The sequence below is a fragment of the Myotis yumanensis genome, unplaced genomic scaffold, assembly GCF_028538775.1.
Source record: "Myotis yumanensis isolate MYYU_CA2020_CCGP unplaced genomic scaffold, mMyoYum1.0.hap1 SCAF_11, whole genome shotgun sequence".
In the NCBI taxonomy this organism is placed as follows: domain Eukaryota; kingdom Metazoa; phylum Chordata; class Mammalia; order Chiroptera; family Vespertilionidae; genus Myotis; species Myotis yumanensis.
The window spans coordinates 35,277,052-35,289,097 of record NW_027223762.1 but is presented as its reverse complement, the minus strand read 5'-3'; the positions used below and the strand labels follow the sequence as shown (position 1 = coordinate 35,289,097).

Genomic DNA, 12,046 nt, shown 5'->3' with positions numbered 1-12,046 from the left:
GGTTAGAAACATCAATGAGAGAGAAACATCTATCAGCTGCCTCCTGCACACCTCCTACTGGGGATGTGCCCGCAACCCAGGTACATGCCCTTGACCGGAATCGAAACTGGGACCTTTCAGTCCGCAGGCCGACGCTCTATCCAGAGCCAAACCGGTTTCCGCATGAAGCACAAATTTTAAGTCACAGCAAACTTATGGTTCATAGAGATAACCTTGCTGGAGTGCTAATACTTTCGTATTCACGACTGCACTGGATTCAAACAATCAGTAGGTGAGGTTGGCAATGCAGGCTTTTTCTTCAGGGGTGGGGTGGAAGGAGGGAACAGAAGCTACTAAGTGGTTGTCATGGTTACAAAGCTACTTGAGGTCAGCTCTGGGACCAAAATCTACTTTAAGTCCTCCACATGGACCAGTCGTCACCCTTTCAGGAAGTCACAGCCCCAAGATTACCATCTCTGGCTGCTCCCTGGGGTCCTGCTTCAGTGGCCACCTCCACTGTCTCCAGCTCCAGCTCTCCCTCCAGGGGCTCAGGCACAGGCTCCTCTTCCCCTCTCTGCCAACCTCCTCAAAGAGTCACGTCCTATGTTGTGCCATGACTTTCTCAGTCCCCCTCACTCTCTAGAACCTTCGAAGTCCTTGGCCTCTCCTGACTGTCCAGGATACCTAACACTGCTGGCCTCCACCTCTACTCCCGCCCCAAGTCCAAGACCACCCGTAATCCCGATTCTCCTCTTCCTTGTTCTTTTGCACCTTTGTTCCTGGCCTCATCACCCCAAATGGGAGCTCTCCACAGTTCTGGGCTCAAGCCTATTGCTGGGTCTTCCCTACCCCCATACTCCTGTCCCTGGGCCCTCTTAGATACCACTGCAGCCTTCCATGTCCTAAATGTTAAACAATGCCCCAGTCTACCTGTATCTGTAGCTTCCTCTTCCACACCTCCTTGAATTTGGATTCCAAATCCCATCCCACCCACCAGAAGAGTCTTTTTATGTCTCACTCCCCTTCAAATAAATCTCTCTCTCTCTCTCTCTCTCTCTCTCTCTCTCTCTCTCACACACACACACACACACTTACACTTGAACTCCCTTTAATCCTATATCATCCCTGACTGGGTTTGAGCCCTCCATTTTTCCCCCAGTAAGACTGATAAAGTGATTTAATTCAATGATTATCAAGCACCTAATTAAATGCAGCAGCGTTGAAAACAGACAATGAAGAATAAAGTTATGTGGTCAATTTTTATAAGGTTGACAAGTGCTTAGACAAAATACAAAGCAGAGATGAGGAGATGAGGATAAGGATGGTCAGAGAAAACCTCTCTTCTCATGGGCGAGCGGGGGGGGGGGGGGAGGGGGGGGGGGGCAGGGGAAAGCAATTGCAAGAAGAGGGAACAGCCAGTACAAAGGCCAGAGGCAGGCCTGCTCAGAGACCAATGTGGCTGCAGTGAGTTGAGCCAAGGGCCCGAAGAACTTTGGCTTTACTCAGAGGGAGATGAGGAACCACTAGAGCAGTGGTTCTCAACCTTGGCTGCATATTAGAATCACCTGGGAATCTTTTTAAAATTCTGATTTCTGGGCCTCATCTTCCGGAAATTCTGTTTCTTTGTTACTAATGTTGTGGCCCCACCCCATAACAAAGAAACAGAATTTCCGGAGGATGAGGCCCAGAAATCAGGATTTTAAAAAGATTCCCAGGTGATTCTAATGTGCAGCCAAGGTTGAGAACCACTGCACTAGAGGATTCCAAATAGAGAAATGTATGAAGTAATTTCACTTTATACATTTAAAGATTCCTCCAACTTCTTTCTGAGAATATACAGTTGTGGGGCAAATAGGAAGCAGGGAGCCCACCAGGAGGCCGTCACATGACCCAGACCCACGGCCACACCTGCTTCTCCTTCACCTCAAGCTCATCTTCCAAAACACACACCTGACCATGACACGTCACTACACCCTCTCCACAAGAACTTCCCAGCTCACCATGACCTCTATAACCATCAAGTGCCACTTCTCTGCAGGGTCATCGAGGCTGCACTGTGTCCTGTTACCCCTTCCTAAGCACCCTGCCCCCAAAACCCAGGGGATCACAACTGCTGTTTCCCCCAGACACACTGCCACAAGCCTACCATCCCCAGGGCCCCACCCTCCTTTCTCTACCCCTGAAGAGTATGCACCCTGTGAAGGCTAAGCCCAAACACCACTTCCTCGGGAAGCCTTTCATAGCTGCCCCAACATGGCACTTTGCTCCTCCCTCTAGTGAGCACGATTTCATCAGTTTCTGGTTAGTTTCTACCAGACTGCTAATTCCTTGAGCACAAGAACTGTGCCTGACCCACCTAGGAATACACAGGGGGCCAACCACTGCACTAAGCATACACTAAGTACTCAATCAATGCATGCTCTAAGTGAAGGAACTGCCATTTCATTATATATCAACTTGAGGTCTTATGGGGCGGGGCGCTCCAAGAACAGGCTTTCCACCTCAGCTACTGCAATCTGAAGCCAGGGTCCCTCTGAGGGACTGCGGCCCAGCACTCCTGACAATGATATAGCCATAAGCAGGAGCCAGGGTGAGGATAGACTTGAACCGAGGCCTTCTGAGCCTCCTGCCCTCTCTGCCAGGTTTCTCTACACAGGGCCACACAATCTGTTTTCAATTTGTCTCAAGTGGTGACAATGTGTTTTTCCTAAGCTCGTTTAAGAAGTGTACAGATGCAGCCCTAGCTGGTTTCACTCCGTGTATAGAGCATGGCCTGTGGACTGAAGGGCCCGGGTTCAATTCCGGTCAAGGGCACATGCCCGGGTGACGGGTTCAATCCCCAGTAGGGGGTGTACAGGAGGCAGCCGATCAATGATTTTCTTTCATCATTGATGTTTCTATCTCTCTCCTTCTCTCTTCCTCTCTGAAGTTAAAATTTATATATGTTTTTTTTTAAAAGATCATACACTATGATCAAGTGGGATTTATTCTGGGGATGCAAGGATGGTACATTTATTCTGTAATAAAATGTATGACAAACTCACAGACAACATCATACTCAATGGGCAAAAAGTAAAAGCATTTCCCTCAAGATCAGGAACAAACAGGGATGTCTGCTTTCACCACTGATTCAACATAGTACTGGGAGTTCTAAGCACAGCAATCAAACAAGAAGAAGAAATAAAAGGCATCCAAATTGGAAAGGAAGATGTAAAACTGTCATTATTTGCAGATGACGTGATACTGTATAGAGAATCCTAAAGATTCCACCAAAAAACTACTAGGACTGATAAATGTATTCAGCAAAGTAGCAGGATACAAAATAAATATCCAGAAATCAGTTGCATTTTTATACACCAATAATGAACTACCAGAAAGGGAAACTAAAAAAACCATCCCATTTACAATTGCATTTAAACATTTAAAATACCAAAAGAGCTGTACTTGAAAAATTATAAGACACTGAAGAAAGAAAATGAAATACAAATAAGTGAAAACACATACTGTGTTCATAGACAGGAAAAGTCAACACTATTAAAATGTCAATGCTACCCAAAGCAATTTATAGATTGAATGCAATTCCTATCATGATATTTCACAGAACTGGAACAAATATTCCAAAAATTTATATGGAACCACACAAAACCCAAATAACCACAGCAATCTTGAGAAAGAACAACAAGATTGGAGGAATCACGCTACCTGATATAACAACAAGGACATCAAAACAGCATGGCACTGGCATAAAAACAGACATATTGATCAATGAAACAAAATGAAGAGCCCAGAAATAAATCCATGCTTTTATAGTCAATTAATGTTCAACAAAAGAGACAACAACATATAGGATAAAGATAGTCCATTCAATAAATGATGTTGGGAAAATGGAACAGATATATACAAAAAAAAATGAAATTAGGCCACCTTCTTACACCATACAGAATAAACTCAAAATGTATTAAAGACTTAAATGTAAGAATCAAACTATAAAAATCCTAGATGAAAAACAGGCAGTGAAATCTTGGACATAAAAGCAGTCCAATTCAAAAATGGACAAAGGACCTGAACAGACAGTTCTCCAAAGAGGACATACAGATGGCCAATAGACATATGAAAAGATGCTCAACATCAGTAATCATCAGAGAAATGCAAACTAAAACCAACCACAATAAGATATCACCTCATATCTGTCAGAATGGTTATCATCAATAAATCAACAAATAATAAGTGTTGGTGAGGATATGGAGAGAGGGGAACCCTTGCGCACTGTTGGTGGGAATGCAGATTGGTGCAGCCACTGTGGAAAACAGTATGGAGCTTTCCCAAACATTTAAAAATGGAACTGTCGCCCTAACCGGTTTGGCTCAGTGGATGGAGCGTCGGCCTGCGGACTCAAGGGTCCTGGGTTCGATTCCGGTCAAGGGCATGTACCTGGGTTGTGGGCACATCCCCAGCGGGGGGCATGCAGGAGGTGGCTGATCAATGTTTCTCTCTCGATGTTTCTAACTCTCGGTCCCTCGCCCCTCCTCTCTGTGAAACATCAGAATATATCCAAAGAAACCAAAAACACTGATCTAAAAGAATATATGCATCCCTATGTTCACTGCAGCATTATTTACAATAACCAAGATTGCAGTGGTTCTCAACCTTGGCTGCACATTAGAATCACCTGGGAATCTTTTTAAAATCCTGATTTCTGGGCCTCATCCTCCAGAAGGTAAGTGCAAGTGCCTATCAGTAGATGAGTGGATAAAAAAGCTGTGGTACATTTACACAATGGAATACTACTTGGCCATAAAAAAAAAAAAAGGAAATTTTATCATTTGCAACAACATGGATGGGCATGGAGAAGTATTATGCTAAGTGAAATAAGACAGAGAAGGCAAATACCATATGATTTTAATTACATGTGGAACCTAATGAACAAAATAACAAACAACAGACTCAATATAGAAACAGACTGACAGCTGTTGGAGGAGAGGGGGATTGGGAAGCTGGGTGAAATAGGTGAAGGAATTAAGCAGGGGGAAAAAAAGATACTCATATACACAGACAACAGTATGGTGATTACCAGAGAAAATGGGAGGGAGGATGGGAGAGTGTAGGTAGAAGAGGGGATAGTTGATGACACAAAGAGACTTGATTTGGGCTGGTGAACACACAATGCAATATACAGGTGATGTATTATAGAATTGTACACCTGAAACCTATATAATTTTATTAATCAATGTCACCCCAATAAATTCAATTAAAAATTTGTAAAAGGACTCCCAAAAAAGTATCCAATAAAACCATCAGAACACTGGGGACATGAGCCCACTGAATATATACCACTTATAGAGTAAGATTATAAAAGCTGAAAACGTTTTAAGTGGCTTGTCTGAAGCACACATTAACAACTGGACCGGTGCTTTCACTTCTGAAATAATTATTTCACAAAACATAAAGCTGTAAATTTTGTTCTGGGCATCCTGGGCACTTACTGATGCCTCTCACTGAAACTAAACTCTTCCATGGGCCTCTTAATAGAGCGTAAACTAGCTGTCATCGCTGCACCCTCCTCCACACCAGATCATATCACACAGGTGACCCACCAGCTCTGAATGGGACATTTCAATGACTGTCATCTCATGACTTACAGAGGAAATGTCAATTAAAAAGAATAAGGGATCAACTATTAAGAAATAATATGCCTTATTTACTAGTAAGCTAAATGCTAGATCAACAAAGTGTTGAATCAAGATTTGGCCTCTAACTTTCAATAAGAAACCTTTATAACTTTAAAATGAAACAGCATATCAAAACATAAATTGTATAGTTGCTTTAGTTATCACCTTTTTAAAGAAATAAAAGGGGAATGAGGAAACTGCATGTCAGGTACAGTGCTAGGTATTTTAGATGTTTCATCACGTTAATATTCTTAGGAAATCTAAGATAGGGCTTTAATTCTTCATTTCACAAATGAGAAACCGAGATTCGGAGAGGGTAAGTAACTTAGTCACACCATAACCACAGTCACACGGTAAGTTGCAAAATGGAACTCAAATCCAGGTTTGTTCCACAAAAGACTACACACTGTATGATTCTGTGATTCCACTTATTTGAAGTTCAAGAACAGACAAAACCAATCTGTGATGACGTGAGTCACACCTAAGATGATATGTCAGAATATCAGTTCCCCCTGTGAATGAACACTGACCAGAAGGAGCACAGGCACATTCTGGGCTACTGAAAACACTTACTTCGTGATGGGTGGTGGACACACATCCATGAGTTTCACACTTAATGTTAGTGCATTTCACACACTTTACTGTTTGCTCTACCTCCAGCTAAAAAAAAAAAAAAATCCTCATTTGATCGACTCCAAGCTCTTAACCACTAAATCACCACATAGCCACACTGACGGAACATAGCCACAATCTAAAATTGATTCTCTTAGATAATCAGTTTTTTAAAACATTCTGGTAAGCAACATACATCCTAACCATGCCAGAGTGAAGAAATTAGAATAATAAGTGTATTTTTAAATGCCACAAGATGAAAAGTAGACAGTATTAATTTCCTGGCTACTGGGAATTTCCCCTCTGTAGCCACATCAGAATAAAAACAATTTTTTATTGATTTTATTCTAATATATTTTTTATTGATTTCAGAGAGGAAGAGAGAGGGAGAGAGAGAAATATCGATGAGAGAGAATCATTGATCAGCTGCCTCCTCCACGCCCCCTACTGGGGATCCAGTCAGAAACCCAGGCATGTGCCCTGAGCTGGAATCCAAGGGTGATCTCCTGGTGCAAAGGCCTACGCTCAACCACTGAACCAACAGCAGCCAGGCTGAATAAAAACAATTTTAAGCCCTGCTCCAAGGGAATGTTCATGGGTGCACAGAATAAGTTGTAACAATATTCGTAGAGCTATCTATGCAAATACCTAAACCTAAAATTACAGCAAATATTTCAAGACCTATGTTATAACTTTATCAACAATGCTAAAACTCTCAAAAGAAGTTTTATTTTTTTGTTACAAGAATTAAAACAAGACAAGAAGACAAAGCTAATGGGCAAGGAGGATAAAACTCACAGTGAGTGCAAAATCTCAACTAAGAGTTGTAACAAACAGAAAACTCATACAAATAACTTTTCCCAGCAGTAAGGTAATTGTGAAACCTATGCTCTAATAACAAATTCTTCATCGGATAACAAGCTCTTCCCACAGAAGTTTTGTTCAGACTAGCAAAGCCTCATCACCGGCCTTTGATGATGAAATCATTACATCAATTCTCTCAAAAGCTTTATCCCACACATACGCGCACACCTCTTACAGTAATTGCCTCCCCAGAGAGAGGAATTTATTCTCCCTACAAAGTGGAGACATATTTGGCAAGCACCTAGTAACAGTTATCACACCTTGGGGGTTAGGGAGAAGGCAGCTGGATCCACACCTGTTGGGGTTATGTGCTGTGGTCTTTCCTAGGTGCTTTCAGGAAACCCAACTTGCAAATTGTCAGAGTCCAATTTAATTCACATTTTAGCCTTCTGTGCACACTAGAAATGGCAGGCAGTGGACTGAAATGATTTTTGTTTCCCCTGGGCATCTGCATATCGAAGATCAAAAGGCCTTTTATGAAAATTTTTCAGTACTGGTAATTTATATACCACCATTGATGTGTTGTAATAGATTACATAACCAAATGTTATCCCAGATGCAAAAATCTCAATGTTTATAAAAGTAACTATTTGCATTTATTAATGTTTAGTCTTTCATAAAATGCCCAATAAAACTGTCCCAAAAAACCTCTGAGTCAAATATTGTAGCTATTAAGCAAATCAGAAGGAATTAAAAGCACTGACCCAGTATGTTAAGAACAGAAAGTGCTTCAGGCACTTTCACAGCTCTGGGTCAGTATCCCCAAATTATGTTTCTTTTCGTTGCTTTTTTAAACCAGCATTACCAGAAAACTAAAACTTAAAGTTTCGAAGTTTCTTTGTGAAACTAAAGAGTCACCACCTTTTCTCTTATCCCTTAATCAGTTGGAAAAGACCCACATATTTCTATCAAGAATATCTTAGCTTAATGGACACAAGACACTGGGGGGTAGGGGAGGCTGGGGGAATGTCAAGTGGGGGAAAAGGAGACATGTAATACTCTTTGTAATACTTGAAGCAATAAAACACAATAAAAAAAGAGAATATCTTAGCTTTGTTCCAGCAGTGCCTCATGTAAAGCAAAATGATTAAGAATTTTTAGACACATTAATTTCCTAATGTAACTCTTTTATTTTAAAAAAAAGCCACCCATTTAAACAAAATGTACAGGGAAAAAATCAACCATAAATTATCAAGTTTCACTTTCCTATTTTTAGCAACTTTAGTATCGTTCAGTCAGACAAATCCAAACGGTTTCCACAACAGTTTCTGTTTTTCCTTCAAGGGGAAGTTGATGCATGGAGGAACTTCTACTGATGACACAATGTCCACCACTCATTAAGCACTTCTTAACTGCCATGATGCAAAGTCAGGCAAACTATTTGCTCTCAAAAACTACCAGGTAGAGCAGACATTACCATCCCCAAAACCAGATATGGAAAATGAGGCAGGGATGCTAAACTTGCCCAGGGTCACTGAACAGTACCCGACAGAATCAAGATTAGTGAACAGTGAGGGCGGAAACTGAACTTTCGTGGAGAATTAGACCTTTCACCATACACACCTGCCATCTGCACAGAAATCTAAATGGAGAGCAGTGACCACTTGCTGTAGGGAGATTCCTAAGTGGGAAAAGCTGTATTCCAAACTGAAAAAGTCGTTTCAGAAAGATCTAAAGATAAAGACATTTGATAAGGCTAGGCAGCAGGGAAAGGTTTACTCGACCTGGTCTTAAAACCTAATCTGATTTAAGAGTACAGAGACTCTGTGTAAAACTCTCCCAAATTCCACCAGGCTTAAGAACCTCTATTCAAAAGAAACAGAAGTGAAAACTAGGACAGTGGGAAGTGACCGCCCAGACCTTGGGTCAGTTGTCAAGATCTGCATGGGCGCGACCACGAAGCGGCTAGAGAGCCCTTGGCTGAGATCACCTCTGTCCCCGCCTTTCTAGTCCCAGTCCAGGCTCAGCTGGCCTCCTCGTTAACCATCCCACCACCTTCGGAGGCACAATTACACTGGAAAAATTTATTACAACAAGTAGAAGCTCATTTCCAACAACGGGCTTCGCAATCTGAAATCTAAAGCAAGCCTCCAAAAAGGGAGGGGCAGGGGAATATAACTGTTCTAAACTATCGTTCTACCAAGATGGGGGGTTGGGGGGGTTCAGGAGGCCATGAGTGGTAGGGGAGCAAAGACCAACATACCACCCCCACGTTTCAGGCAGGAATGAGAGCGCCTCCTCGACAACCAGGGAATTAAATGTCCATGTTATTTTCACAGATGCGCTTTCACGCTGTGCAACTTGTGGGGAGTTCATGGGGAGTGGGGCTCCCCAGCTCAGAGTGTCAAGTGCTGTGGCCTGGAAATTAAGTTTTATTGCCTCCAGAAGGGACCGCCTGCCGTCCCCGGGGAGCCGCCAGGACCAGCGCCCACAGCGGACGAAGTGCCCACCCTCCCCCCCCCTCCCCCCCGCGCGCCTACCCCCGGGAGGTGTTTTGCAGAGGCCGTCTGCACGCTCCCCGCAGCACCCCCCCCCCCTCCCCAGATCTCAGCCTGGTTAATCATTCAACGCGGGCTCTGTGGAATATTTTTTTAGAGGTCAAAGCTAAAGGTTCTCCCTAAGTTTCGCAGAAACCAGTCTGTGGGGACCCGGAGGTGGCAGTGGCAGGCAGCTGGAGGTGGGGACAGGCCGTGGTGGCTCTTGGGCTCACGAAACACCTGATCTCCCCCTGCGGCACGGGAGGCCGGCGCAGTGCCAGTGCGGGGTGCGAGGGTGCGGGCGCGACTTCACGCGCGGCCCTACTCCCCAAAATGCCGGAGAAACCCCGAGGAGGACGCCCGGCCCCACACGCCCCTTCACCGTGCCTGCAGCACCCCGGCGCGGGCTCCCCCGGAAGTTGGGGTGCAGAGGGGTGGGGGGGTGTCCCGGATCCCCGGCCCGGGGGTGAGGATGGGATGGGGCAACAAGCTGCCGTGGGATTTCCCTGGCCTCTTCCAGTCCAAGGTGAGGAAGGCGGCGCAGAGAGGGGGTGGGGGTGGGGTGGGGGTGGGAGGACGCGAAATGCGGCAGGAGCCACCTGGGGCTGTTCCCTCCGCCGGGACGAAGCCGGAGCCGGCGAAGAACGAGGTTAGGGCTGGAGAAGCGGAGGCCAGTGGCTGGGGTGCGGTGGGGGGTTACAGGGAGCAGTTTGCGGGAGCGGAGCTGGCCTGGGGAAGTCGGGGGAGAGGGAAGCGGCGGGGGGCACACCCGCTCGGCCCTACCTTGTCCGGCAGCAGCTTCTGCTCAGCGGGGCGGGGGCGGGATATCGCGGCCACATCCACGTCCCGGCCGCTCGGCGCGGCTCAGCCCGGCGACCGCCGCCGCTCACGCTCCATGCGTTGCGCCCGCGACTCGCGGCCCGTCGGGGTCGGCGACGGGAACAGCGCCGGTTCGGCTGGGCTCCCGCACTTGTTGCCGTCACGGCAGCTGCGCCTCACTCGGGATCGGCTCCCCGCTTCGGCCCCGCCCTGGGATCCCGGGCGCGCCCCGCCCCCGCCCCGCCCGACAGGCCAATCCGGCCCGGCACCACCCCTCGCGTCACCTCCCAGCCCCGCCCGCCGCCCTACGCCCCAAGTTTGGGAAAGGCCCTGCTGCCGACCGTCAGCTAGTCGGTGCCCAGGACCCAGCCGGGCTGGCGCTCCTCCTGGCTGCCCAGCACCACACCTGGGAAGCACAAGGCGACGCTGGAGGGAAGCGACCCCAAAAGTAGACGCTTCGGGAAAGTGGGGCAGCTACAAGTTCAAAAGAACGATATTCCCTTTCCTATCCAACCCAAACCCTCAGCTGCAGGTCGCCCCCCTTGCCCAACGTCTGTCGTTGGGGAGCTAAACACATGGCCTCGTTGGGGCCCCAGTGACCCTTTTTGGCTAGAGCCAGTCAAGGTAGTGACCTGACCTACCCCGAACCGGCCATACCTCAAGGGCTGGGACGGCGGCGTCCCCGCAAAACCCGAGGTTCCACCGTGGAAGGTGGGGGGAGGAATCAGGGCCAAAGCGGGACCTGACCAATGCTTTCCGCCCACCGTTCTTAGGTGCCCAATGGTGTCCTAGATTCCAAGGCCTACGGGTGGCGCCCTATTTGCCACTGCCACCCTAGCTCAGGTTTGTGAAGCTGCTTGGGACGTGGTGAGGGGGAAGTTTTGGTTCCCCTTGCGGTGTCCTGCAGGTTTCCTCGAGGATCCACGGGTGTCTCGGGAAACGGAAACGCGAAGTTCCCAGAGGCTGGGCCTCGAACCCGCGCCGCAGCCCAGGGGGCAGGACGTATACCCAGGTGCGACCTAAATGGCTGAACACACACACACACCACACACACACACCACACACACACACACACACACACACACACCACCACCACCACCACCACCACCACCACCACCACCGGCTCCCCGGTGATGGTGGGGGCTTGGCGCCAAAGACAGGCACGGGCCTGAACTCGGGGGCCCACAGGCGCACTGTCTGAGCCCAGCGCCAGCGCCCCCGCGGGCTCGCCAGAGCACTGCATTCTAAGCGGAGTCCGAGCCGCTGTTGACACAACCCTGGGGACCCCAGGTGAGCGCAGAGCGACCGGGAGAGGCTGCCCTGGTTGGAAAGGCCCCGCGCAGCCAACTTGTCCCGAGTGCGCCCCGCCGGAAGGCAAGCCTGGCCCCAGGCGTATTGGAAAGCCGCCTCACCTCCTCTGGTCCTTTTCTCTCTGGGAAAAGAGCAGCGTTCCCTTTTTAGATAATCTGACTGAGGAATGAAGGACACTCCACCCTCGACTATTTGCATTTTTTAGAAGCCTTTCTGAGGCGGAATTAGCCCAAAATTGTTTCCGTAGGAATTTCAGGCACCTATGAGCTCAGCCCACTCAGTTTTAAACTAGCGCGAAAGAAGAGCGAGATGCTG

At 47.2% G+C, this 12,046-nt stretch overlaps 1 protein-coding gene across 1 annotated transcript in view; it reads right to left on the bottom strand.

Annotated features, from left to right (window-relative positions):
* Positions 1 to 10,594, bottom strand: part of B3GNT2 (UDP-GlcNAc:betaGal beta-1,3-N-acetylglucosaminyltransferase 2) — a 33,825-nt gene extending 23,231 nt beyond the window's left edge. Inside the window, exon 1 of the mRNA XM_070429306.1 lies at positions 10,385 to 10,594. The gene's annotated coding sequence lies outside the window, so the exon portion shown is untranslated. The remainder of the gene's footprint in view (positions 1 to 10,384) is intronic.
* Between the last annotated feature and the right edge of the window lie 1,452 nt (positions 10,595 to 12,046).